This window comes from Rhipicephalus sanguineus, chromosome 11, assembly GCF_013339695.2.
Source record: "Rhipicephalus sanguineus isolate Rsan-2018 chromosome 11, BIME_Rsan_1.4, whole genome shotgun sequence".
NCBI lineage: Eukaryota > Metazoa > Arthropoda > Arachnida > Ixodida > Ixodidae > Rhipicephalus > Rhipicephalus sanguineus.
The window spans coordinates 56,556,970-56,569,933 of record NC_051186.1 but is presented as its reverse complement, the minus strand read 5'-3'; the positions used below and the strand labels follow the sequence as shown (position 1 = coordinate 56,569,933).

The 12,964-nt window shown below is 47.4% G+C and overlaps 1 protein-coding gene across 1 annotated transcript in view; it reads left to right on the top strand.

Annotated features, from left to right (window-relative positions):
- The first annotated feature begins 267 nt into the window (after positions 1-267).
- Positions 268-12,964, top strand: part of LOC119373575 (uncharacterized) — a 36,136-nt gene continuing 23,439 nt past the window's right edge. The window contains exon 1 of the mRNA XM_037643637.2: positions 268-271. The gene's annotated coding sequence lies outside the window, so the exon portion shown is untranslated. The remainder of the gene's footprint in view (positions 272-12,964) is intronic.

The window sequence follows — 12,964 nt, the reverse complement described above, 5'->3', positions numbered from 1 at the left end:
AGCAGACGACCGACGAGAAAGAGAGAAAGACAACGTCGAGGAAGTGGCGAAAGCGCGGCACTCGGCTCTTCGATGGCTGTAGGAGGAGCCATTATTGCCAGAACTGTCGTCGAAAGAAGGAAATTATACCGCAAGGAGACTCGGAGGACGTCGTCGTGTGGCACACCGGCGTTGCTGGCGGGACGACGAGTAAAAAGATGACAACGGTACGGCGACGACGACTCCAGTTGAGACACCACGACTCGCCCCACGATCCGCGAATTAATCCTGGGTGGGCACAGCTATAGACCTCTTCTTCTTCTTCTTCTTCTTCTTCTTCTTCTTCTTCTTCTTCTTCTTCTTCTTCTTCTTCTTCTTCTTCTTCTTCTTCTGACTCTTTCAACTTCTTCCCATCCTTCAATTCTCATTCTTGCTTGTGCACTCCTCTTCCTCACTGCTTCCCTTCCTCACTTTTTCACTCCTCCTTATTCTTCCTCTTCTTCATCGCTTCTTCATAGTGTTCACATCGCACTTCAATTTCTCTTCACCTATTCCTATTACTAACTTTTCACTCTCCTCCACCCCACTTCCACATCACTCCTTCCTATCCCTCACTTTACACTTCTTCATTCTCGCTTCACTTCATCTTACTCTTCCTCACTCCTCTCCTCACCCTTCCTATTCTTCACTCGTCCCTACTTCATCACCTTCTCTCTTCTTAGAATTCCTCACTTCTCAACGCTCCTCCTTCATATTCCTGACTATCCTCCTACCCCTCCTCCAGCTATTTTTATTCTTCAGCTTTCACTTCATTTTGCCTCACTTCGTCCCATTCCTCACTCCTCCCCCTCTTCTTCTTCAATCCTTCATCACTCCACTCCTTAAGTCCACTCGTTCATCACTTCTTCCCATTTCTCACTTCTCAATTTTCCTGCTTCTTCCTGTTCTTCTCTGTTCATTTCTTCAATTTCATATTTTTCTCAATTCTTCTAACTTTACACCACTCACTATCCCTGCTTATTCCTATTCTTCAATTCTCCCTCCTTCCTCCTGACTTCGTTTTCTTCTCTCTATTCCTCACTTCTCACTCCGACTTCTTCTTCTTCTTCACTTCTTCCATTTCTCACTTCTGCTCTCTGCTCTTTCGCTTATAGCTATTTCTTTTCTTCGCTTCTTCCGCTTCACTTATACTTCTTCCCACTTCTCACTTCTACTTCTTCCTATTCAATATCAACTTCTTTTTCTCTTCTTCTTCTTCTTCACTTCTTTTTTCTAAGAAAAAAGAAGGGAGGGGTGAGAGTCACTTCTAGGAAAATTAACATGATGATTATGCCCTGCGAGGGTCGTCCCGAAAGCTGGTTGAAGTAACGACCGGCAAGGAAGGGATCCGAGTTGCGATAACTCAAAAAATACTTACTTCCCATCAAACAGTAATAACCGAGATCACGGATAAAAGGGGGGGGGGGGGAGAAAGGAAGGAGAAAATAAATAAAACAGGAATCTACGACAGGACACTCGTGAGTGTGACGGACACGCTTATTCGTTTAACGGACAATTTGTTTGACGAGAGATTACGTCAGTTCAAGTCTGTTCGCTAAGACGTCTTTCTCTTCTTTCTCGATCTTTTTTTTTTTTTTTTGCACGCAAAATTAGGTAGGAATGATGTATATATAGCCGGCGCACGGATACCGGTGCTGTCTCCATGCAAGTCAAACAACTCTCTCGAAGTGCGCACCCCGCACAGAGACAAAGTGAGATGATAAAAGTGGGAAAGAAAGGTTTCAAAAAGAATAAGAAGATAGAGAACAAATATAAAGGGAACAGAGCGAGCGGAAGCAGCCGAATGGGGGAACAAGTGTCCCTCTTAAAAGGCGATGATGCCACGACTCTCGTCCGCCGTCATGAAAGACATTACACAGCGAGTGATCTTCGAGCGGAGTCCCGACGAAGTTTTCCGACACGTCGGGTATAGGATGAGAACGTCACACACACACACACAAAAAAAAAAAGCCCAAAGGGGTAGTGTGGGAGACATACAAGGGTCTCTCGCATCATGGGAGGCCATTATAAGGGGATTCAGTTTAGCGACACTGAGAGCTTGACGCGAAGAATAATGGGAATAAAGAGAGATGGAAGTGGCCCGAGGGAAGTCCTTCCGATGCGTGTCTGAGCGGAAAGATGGAAGAGCGTCCCGCCATGATGCAATGGGCGCATATGAAGTCGCTGTCCTCTGTGGCGGGAATGAAAAAAAAAAAAGAAACGGTAGGAAAGAGACAGCGCGGCAGACCGCAGGACAAATCATGAGAAGGCTTGGATAAGATAAGCTCTGAATAATTCGGTCTTTTCTATCTATCTATCTATCTATCTATCTATCTATCTATCTATCTATCTATCTATCTATCTATCTATCTATCTATCTATCTATCTATCTATCTATCTATCTATCTATCTATCTATCTATCTATCTATCTATCTGTCTATCTATCTGTCTGTCTGTCTGTCTGTCTATCTATCTATCTATCTATCTATCTATCTATCTATCTATCTATCTATCTATCTATCTATCTATCTATCTATCTATCTATCTATCTATCTATCTATCTATCTATCTATCTATCTATCTATCTATCTATCTATCTATCTATCTATCTATCTATCTATCTATCTATCTATCTATCTATCTATCTATCTATCTATCTATCCGCCTGGTCTGGGTGCTCTCCTGGTCATCCTCTTGGTGCATACCAAAATTGGCATAGTAGGAAATGAGTACACGAGCAACACGATTTGAAAGGTCACGACATGAATAACACAATATGCCTGTCGCGTACGTGGCGAAACCCTTTTCCCCAGCCACACGTGGCACATGCCCGCAAAACACGGCCCTTGGTATGGGGGTATGCGCCACGGGCGAAACCCAAGAACAACGAAAATAGACACACAAAACTTTATAAGAAAAGATTCGCACGGCCTCTTATGCATTCGCCTAAGACGACACGAAGGCGAAAGCCAGCTTCTTTTTCTTATCAGTCATTTTATTGGTTGTTTCTGTCGGTGTAATCCTGGGAGTGCTAGCCAGCGCCACTCCTAGCCAAGGCTACGATCGTATTAGCCAGCACCATAGCCAACATTTGCCATCATTTAGCCAACACTACGACCGACATTAGCCATAGTCTAGCCAATATTAGCCGGTGCTGAGGAGTGCTGAGAGTACCCAAGCAAACACGGTAGTTTAAATAAGTCACGTAACGAGGTTAAGTGTTCTCTGTTTGACTGCACTGCCTCCGAGATCGGCCCACAAATATTCGGTCAGAAATCGCACGTCGCACCCAGTCACAGAATGCGGGCGGAAGAGCTCGAAGAAGGCACTGTTTTCGAAAGCACGTCAAACGTTCGTGCGTTCGAGTAAAGCAAAACATCACAATACGGCGAATCCGAACGAAAAACGAGAATCTCTCACGGGGGAACTATAGCACGAGTTCGAAAGAGTGTGCACGTCATTTCCGTCTTCTGGGGAGCGAGTTCAAGATGTTCGTCGTCTCGCGTTTATTGTCGCGTTCCAGTGTGCTTACTTCGTTTTCACATAGCTTCGAATCTCGTTGAATGGAGCACGAACAAGAAAAATAAAAGAAAAGAATGTGAGAAGAGGGACTTCGTCTATATTGCGGACGAAATGCCCGAACACAATGAGCCGTGCTGCGGTAGGCGTAGAAACTGGATTGAGGCCGACGCCGGCCACTATGAGAACGCGTGAAACTATACATATAAGAGAAATAGGAACTCGACCGAAGGCGCCGCTCTTTTTGTATGTCATCTGTATGTGTCGTTATTTGTACATCGTTTGTATATCACGCGCGCCACTTCGCAGTGCGCCCTAGCTGTAATCACTGAGTACGGTTGAAAACGACAAGCGGGGAGTGAATTCTTTTCACGTAGCTATGGAGTGGCGGTACTGTTATCCTCTTTTCCTGTCTCGTTCTTCTTCTTCTTTTTTGTAAACGAACTCCCGCTCTAGCGTAGAGACAAGTTTCATGGTGAATTCGTACTCGTTCGTACTGCTATGTATGCCGCTTTCATTTTGAACGACGAAGAGCTGAAACTGTTGCTAAATGCTCATCGTAGAAAAAAAAAAAAAGCTAGGCGGGCCAACACTGACACAAGAGAAGACAAACATAACGTTTTATTGCGATAGCAATTATACGGACACACTCGACGGGTTTTTGCCGTTGGCGTCGCCGTCATGTTACGTATAAAGTCCAAATGGATAACATCCCCCGCGCATCGTATGTTTTACCCGCGGGTAAAATCGCACGAGCGGGGAAGACGAACGCGGCTGAAGCTGAGATCAAACGAGCCGGCGCATTTCCGTCGCTCGGAGGGCGCATGCGATAACATCAATAACATCACCCGCGTGCAAGGCCTGCCTGCCATGCCATCGAATGCTACTCAAGCAAAGAGGAAACGCGCCGCCCGTCTTGAAAGAGCATGAAGGGAGGCGGGGGTGAGGGGGTTTCGCTCGAGCAGCAACTGTGAACGTTGATTCTAAGGGCGCGGTCGCGATCGCTGGCGCGCGCACTATCTCGGCACGCATCAGCGGAAGGTACGCATACCCTTCAACGTGCTGCACTCTCAACGCGAAGAGACTGTGCGAAATCCGCTTCTCTCGTTAGAGCGGCCGTATTCTCTTACACCAGTGTTTTTTTAGAGTTACGTGAGCGGAGATCAAACGTGCCTGTCAGCAGCGTGGCCAGGAATATTTTCGAAGTGGGGGGGGGGGGGGGGTGTTAACCCCCTTTATGTATGCTCGTGTATGTGTTCGTATGTATGTGTTTTTATGTACAGATGCACTGCACTGCATGCACTGACTCCGTGAACGGCCCAACATAGACCACGCGACGATGTCATGTGATGATGTCGTCATGCGGCGTCAACCTTCAGCGACCTTCAGCGCAACAGCCTTGCAACCTTAACCCTTTGCGACACGGCGTCCTCGTTTGGGGACGTGAACTTCAGAGGCACGTCCCACGCCGCGTGTTTCTTCAAATGTCCTGAAACTGAGTGTGCACATTCGTGCACGCTTGCTGATTTGATAACTAGCGGTCATTTAACTTCATTGTCCTGCGTATTGCTGCAGAGGATCACTTTGCTTGAGACACTGCCCTATTAGACGATCGTTCGACGTGCCGCGTTCCAGGACCAATGTCAATAGTATTTTTTTTCCTCGCTCGAAACGAATAGAACCAAAAAAGAAGATGTGCATGCTTCTCGGGCCTAATAGTTGATTCTTGTTATGCAAGTATTGACGCTGACTGATGGCAGAATAATTAGATAATTAGTCACACGCGAATTAACATCAGTTACTCAAACTCACACAAAGCAACACATTCGTTCGTTTTCTTTCCTGGAATGTAATAGTGAGTGTCTTCGAATCATGCCATGCGAATTTGACGCATTTGCAGACAATGAATCATAATGCGTGTCTGAAGGGGTTAAGCGCAACACCTGCCTCCACCCGTCGTTTTTTTACCACATGCTATAGACCAGATTTTTCTTAGCCTCGTAGCGCGAGTGTCAGCCGCGCCGCTACTCTCGACACCAGGCGCCGCCTGGTGGTGCAGACGACGGCGGGGGCTGCTGATGGCGGCAGGTGATAGCCGCGCTTGCGTCGCGGGTTCGCTTGTGTCAGTGCTTTCAGAGCTGTTAGAATGTTGCAGTCTTAGTTGCTTGTTTGCCGCGTACTAAGAACGGCAGTGCAATGTATAAACATTCATCCGGGTGGCACTGCGCCGTCGTTGGGTGCCCGAACAACGAGAGAAAAAGGAAGCGGCTGATGCAACAGACCTGCGACGTTCACGGGAACACGAGCGGCTTGTGTTTGTGCAGCGTGTATTCTAGACGTTTGCAAGGCCCTTGATTTCGATAAGTAATAAGTGAGCTGGTGCGTTTGCTCAGGAGGCCATATTTTCTACCTATTCAAACGGCTGCACTGCAAGTGTATGGGTTAAAACAGGACCACCTGCTGGATGAAAACAAAATATTAAACTGAAATACTAGAACGACAACGACGAATCTTGAAATGAGAAAGACAGTATTCATCAAATATTTTCTCACACTGCGAAGCCAATTAACAAATGTCTCTTAATTTTGCCTGAAGACTTACAGGCGCCACCGCAGCTGCCGAGAGGAAACAAGCTTCAGTTATTAACATGCACAGAAATTTTAACAAGCGGTTGTTTAATCTTGCTTCTGAAATCAAAATGCGGCCACATTGGTTGTAAATTTGTTCAAAAAGGCCCAGGTAAACCTCGATGTAACGAACTGTTTCACTTTTTACAACTTCGTGTCTATAGAACATATGTATTTTGAACCTCACAGCCGCGAGGCATGTCGACCTGTGGTTTCATAACAACAAATTTTTACTGTGACAGCAAAGGAAGGTCGAGGCGATAAATCCTGATCCGGCTCAATTGTGATCGAAAGTGCCCGTGTGACAGGGATCTTGTCTTAAGTATATCCTGAACGAGGCACGTCGCGACAGAAAGCGCACGCGTGTGCGCCGCTTGGTCAGGATCGAACTCAATCAAAATCGGACTCAAACGTAATCTTCGTCTGTTTTGATAGTGATTCAAAGCACCTGTGCGACGGGGTGTTCTTGCAGACTGCTCTTTAAGAACACAGAGGTTGGGGGCCGGCATGCGCGCTGCGCTTAGATTTGCTACAAGAGCTTCGGACACTGCGCCAGGCCATCCTTTCGCAGTAATTAAAGAAGCCGCACGTAATCTCCGCTACAGCGTTCTGCGTTAAAAACTGAAATAATCGCCTAATTAAATTCATCCCGTTGCACTTTGCGAGAGAGCACAAAACAGCCATCGTGCAGCACAAAGTCGGACGGTAGCGCGGCACGAAAATATCTGTCGCTGCTGCCTTTCAGAAAAAAAAAAGAAGATACAGCTTACTAGGCTTCATCTGGCCGTTATAATACGCAAGTGTGTAAGTTGAAAACGTTTCTTGATATGATACAGTTCTAAAAAAAAAGAGAGTGGACAACTGCACGGCGTTGCAACTATTCAAACTTTCCTGACGATGTTGCTGAACGTTCTCGCGATGTTTGGCAAGCTCCCTGGCACAATTCCACTGTTCGAAAATGTTGTCGCATGAAAGAAGATGCACGTTCCGACATTCAGAGAAGACTGAGCGGCTGCAGCGCTCGCGAATCTGCCATCGCCCGCTACTGAGAGCCACAAACGTGGTGCACCGCGCTGTACGCCAGCGCGTTTCAGCAGCCCCCAAGCAAATGCTCGCACCGCGGCGCCTCGGTCGGCCAAACATGGCGGCCCCCTTCGAGCGCTGGAAATTCTGGTCTATATGCAGCTAGCAAAAAAAAGCAACAACTGTGCTAGCATCGTCATCGCCTTGAAGAAGAAAGCGCGCGCAGCGTCCGTCTGCTGGGCGAGGCGGGGTACAAGAAGGGCGAAGCGGTAACTCCAGGAGGGTGATCCTCGCTCTCATTGGCTAGTTCGATGCAGACGTCACCGCTCCGTATAACATCGCTTTCTGGGGAATTCTAGAGACGGTGCAGCGTCAACCACGAGAGAAATCAAGAGCTCGATTATTCCCTATGAGGCAGGGGCGTAGCCAGAAATTTTTTTCGGGGGGGGTTCAACCATACTTTATGTATGTTCGTGCGTGCGTTTGTGTGTGCGCGTGTATATATACGCAAGCAAAACTGAAAAATTTCGGGGGGGTTTGAACCCCCCCCCCCCCCCTTGGCTACGCCCCTGCTATGAGGCGATGCCAAGTTTTCCCAGTTTACCTACAGTTCCTGCCGATCCCGCAACAAGTGAGCCTCGCGTTCCCGTCTCCCGAGTTAGCGGAGAGCGATTCTTTTCTCCTGTCGGACGCTCTCGATGGACGGCAGCGAAAGCGCCGGGGCGCGCGCTAGCACTTCTTAGACCTAGCACGAGCAAGCGGAATAGCACATACTGAGACAGCGACGGAGCAAGCAAGACAACACATGCTCTCGTGTCGACTTGCTTACACCGTCCCTGCCTCGGTGTGAGCTATTCCGCTTGCGTTATGTATGTACACGAACAAGCCCAAGCTACTCTTCTTGCGTACAGGCATTTCTACGGGACACTTAAAATGTGTGCAGCTTCATGCAATACATGAAGGGAAAAAAAACGCAAAACACTTCTCAAACCATTCACGGAAACTACGTAGAGTCAGCACACATGACACCAATGAAAATGCCTCAACCTAGCTGTTGCCAGTACACTTGGTTTATAGGAGCTTTCTCAACATTTAGCACTTCACATTGCGTTTTCACACCTCACTTGCCTGTATTTCTTTTCCCAAGAGTCGGTTTCAGTGCTAATGAAGACGTGCTTGAAACGGCTGCCGCGTTTTAAGTGGTAACGAATTAACGCAACTTTACTAGCTCGGAAGCTGTGGACACACGCCCACCCCGTTCATGCCTCTCACACACACCCATCACGCACCACGCGATTGTACTACGTGTTCCGCGTGTTCGGTGGTTGTACCTAAACCGTCCCTAGACACACTCTCTGGTCCTAGGTGAAGATGTACCTAGATGAGCTATCGCTTTGATCACGTGACTTTATGCCCACGTGACCTGAGGATCGTTCTCCTGCATTTACCGCCTCGCACAAGAAGGGGTAGAAACGATGCGTCACGTACACAGGGTGGCCCGCACTTAGAGGCGTGATTCCAGAATTGGCTACCAATTTTAAAATTCGTTTTCTAAAGAACTAAATGACTTACGGTTGTATAATTTGGCACATATCATCAGGGTACCGAAGAGAACATATGCTGAAAGTTTAATTGAAATCGGTGAATATCGAAAAATCACCGGAGTTTCCTAAGGCTTTCGCCTTAAAAAAAGCCCAGCCAGTTCCACACCGTGAAAACAGCTTAACCGGCGCGCTTTCACGGGCAAGCGTGCGCTGGCGTTCCAAACGTGCTGCCTGCTCGGCGTCCATGGCGGGAAAGGAGGAGGAGGAATGAACTTAGCGGAGTTCAATCCGGTGGTGGTGGTGTGCGGCGTGACCACCCTTACTGCGCATGCGCAAATGCTCTCCGCATACCTCCTCCGCACTCCCCCTCTCCACTCCCCTCACCCTCTTTCCCCCTTTCCCTTCCCCTCTTATGACCTATTTTGGTACTGGCTTGATTAGTAGCGCCCTCTTTTGACCCATTTTGGAACTTTGAGCGGGGCATCAAGCGACGACATGAGACGACAGCCTGGGCCCTTAAAGTGACCCGCACTTGAACTGGAGACGACAAAGAGTGCTGATTGCTTTTCAATGGACTCCGCGACGGAAATACGTGCGGAACTCAACCAAAGAATATTAAAGCAGCAGTGTGAAGGGGGTGTTGATTCAGAGTGCTTGAAGTTAGCCAACTTTTTTCACAGAGGCATGTGTCACCGGTTTTGGATAGAAAACTTGAACTTCCCGACAAATTTAAATGGATATTCTGATGTTAGTACTCAGCCAAAGAATCTAGTTTAGTCAAAAACGACAAACTCTCTTTCCCAGTATGCCTGGTATTTACATCAGTGGAAAGTAATGGCGCTTAAGAATGAAAACTAGCTGGTGCGACACTTTACAGAAGTGTAATTTCATCTCAAGTGTACCCGATGATTTTTAGACCAGCTGCTATCACGCTAAAAAATAGTGGTAGTATATGTCAATAATAGTATGGTAGTTATTGAGGCGGTATATTATGGAAAAAAAAAATATGTGTGATGCCTAGAGGGCGCGTCGAACTTTTAGCACGTAAAATCACTGGAACGGGAAAAGTACCGCGACCGTCCTGCGCGCCGCCATATTTGGTCCAGCGCGGCCGTAGCGGCGGCAGTGCGGTGTTGATTTCACGTGGAGTGACGCATGTTGTACGCATTGTGTGCGCTTTTGCAGCCCCCAATGAAGCATACCGTTGTTCTCTGACTGATTAGGAAAGAAATAGCGGCAGTTTTCACTTGCCTACATGCGCACGCACGCGTACTAACGCGATAAAGAAATGCGAACTGCGCGGCGTTTACGAGCTCGGCTGTCTGCATTTATTAAAGGCGAAGCATTTCTTAGCGAATTTCTGCGACTTTCTATCTATCTATCTATCTATCTATCTATCTATCTATCTATCTATCTATCTATCTATCTATCTATCTATCTATCTATCTATCTATCTATCTATCTATCTATCTATCTATCTATCTATCTATCTATCTATCTATCTATCTATCTATCTATCTATCTATCCGCCCCCGACTTTGTGCTCCGCTTCGTTAATGGGATGTACACCAAATTTGGTATGGCATAACATGACTGTATGACGAATATAAATTACAGGTGATAACATGAAAATAATGACATGCATGCCATGTACGGCATGAGTTACATGCCACGCTCATGGTGCACTCGCGGCCGCTTCGATCTTGATACACAACAAAATTGGTATGGCGTGACAAGAGTGTATGACGGTCATAAGTGACTGGTTATAACGTGCAAATCATGACAGACATGCCATGTAAAATATGATTTACATGACACGGTCTCGGGGTGCTCGCGGTCGTTTAATGAAATGCATATATACCAAAACTTTTATGACGAGCTATTTCTGTATGACGAACATTAGTGATAGGTGGTAACATGAAAATCATGACTTCCATGTCATGTACGGCATGACTTACTTGCCGCGCTCATGCTGCGATGGCGGGCGGTTCGCTAGCTTGAAATGCACCCAAGTTGGTATAGCGTGAGGTGACTGTATGACGAACGCGAATGACAAGTGGTAACGTGAAAATCATGACTTGTGTGTCATGTATGGCATGACTTTGATGGCACGCTCTTGGTATTCTCGCGGCCATTTCGTTAGCTTGATATATACGAAGATTGGTACTGCGCGCCCTGACTGTATGACGAACATGAATGACAGGTGGTAGCATGGAAATAATAGCATGCATGGCATTTGCGGCATGATTTGCATTACACTGTCTTGGCGCGCTTCCGGCCGTTTTGTTAACTGGATGTATAGTACATTTGGTATGGCATGACATGAGTGCGTGACGAACATAAATTACAGGACATGCGTTGTATATACTAGAATATACGTACTTTTCATTCGCGTTGTGATTCAACATGCATGCATGTCAAACATGCAATGTATAGTGAACTAGATCTTACATGACATGCGTACCGATATTTTCATGTTACCGCAGGGTATTTATGTTCGTCATACAGTCACGCCACGCAATACCGATTTTGGTACATTTCAAGCAAGCGAACCGGCCGCCAGAGCATCGGCCATTATTTTCATGCTACCACCTGTTATTTGTGTTCGTCATACAGTCACGTCAGGCAGTACCAATCTGTAGCAGTCAGTTTTCATGGCGCCCTGATCATTATATGTGAGCCCAAAGGCGTCACTTTTGCGCCAAACATAATAAAGTGCCGCCCGGCAATGTTATTGTGCATGAGCCTCCTGCGACAACCACGCGAAACAAGCTGCACTAGTGCAGGGTAGGCGCAAACATTCCCCGAAACAACATTCGCGAATTCTCAATGAAGCGCTTACCTCACAAAGGCGGGTATCAGTCGCGGGAACAAATTTTTCCCGCCTTAAGGCCGAGACAGACGGTACGATTTTCCATGCGATGCGGCGTCCGACACGGCGGTGGGAAAACCGGAATGGTGACCTTTCATAGCATCGGACAGCCACCATTCCCTCTCCCCCACCGCCGTGTCGGACGCCGCATCGCACGGAAAATCGTACCGTCTGTCTCGGCCTTTACTCTGTGCAGCCACACAGCTCGTCGCTTGGCATCCTTTTTCCCGCTGGAAATGGCAAAGAGGGCTTTGCCCATTTCCCGCCGGTTGCTGCACCCAAAAGCGCAGCACCCGGGCATTCTTCGATGCCTCGATAGGCTTTCGATGAAGTCTCAAAACGATACGGGATGTCGTAATATTTCTGCACGCTTTCCTGAGCCTATAAAAACAATCGCCTTCCAAAGCGCCGTGCGTCTGTGGCCGGGAGACACTAGCGAGGCGAGCGAGCTGGACCATTTGTGTGGCGAAGCCGCCGAAAGGGTACGGCGGCGAAGAGAAAAGGAACGCGGTACTTTTCCCGTTCCAGTGACTTTATTAGCACGGAAGTGAAACTGTGTCGCGCAATATAATTTATATATATAAAAAAAACTAGCAGGGTCCCTTATGCATTCACCTAAGATGAATCGAAGACGAAAGCCATCTCCTTTTTTTTTCCCTTCTCAGCCGATGTATTGATACTCCCTCACCACCTTCCGAAAGGCCACTTTCTGCACCTAACGTGGTTTCGCACAGCCTCCAGGATCGGAGGCATTGCAAGCTTTCAGATGTTCACCTCAGGGGCGTAGCCAGAAATTTTTTTCGGGGGGGGTTCAACCATACTTTATGTATGTTCGTGCGTGTGTATGTATGTGTGCGTGCCTATATACGCAAGCAAAACTGAAAAATTTCGGGGGGGGGGGGGGTTGAACCCCCCAACCCCCCCCCCTTGGCTACGCCCCTGGTTCACCTGGTTTTGCACTGCCTCCGTGATCAGCCCACCTTTGAACAAGCGACCATGTCATGTGATGACTTCACGAACTTTGGCTATCTGTGACCTCACGATGGCGTCATATGGCGGTGTCATCACGTGATGACTTTTTTTTGCGTCACTCGTGTTGGCTTTCACCTTAATAATTAAATCGCGCGCTCGACCAAACGAGGTTTCCAGTCATGATAAGTGGGTCGTTAGCTACTTATTGCAAAAGGAAAAAAAAAAAAAAACGGTGAAGCTTGCAATAAGTCGCGCAAGCGCTTGAAACAGCATAGCTGGACGATTCTGAAGTCTAATCTGGTGTTTTCCAGGTTGTTGCTAGGCTTTAGCTAGGTGATGCTAGGTTGTTTCCAGGTTGCTCCTCAGCGCAGAGAGGTTCGAGTTAAAC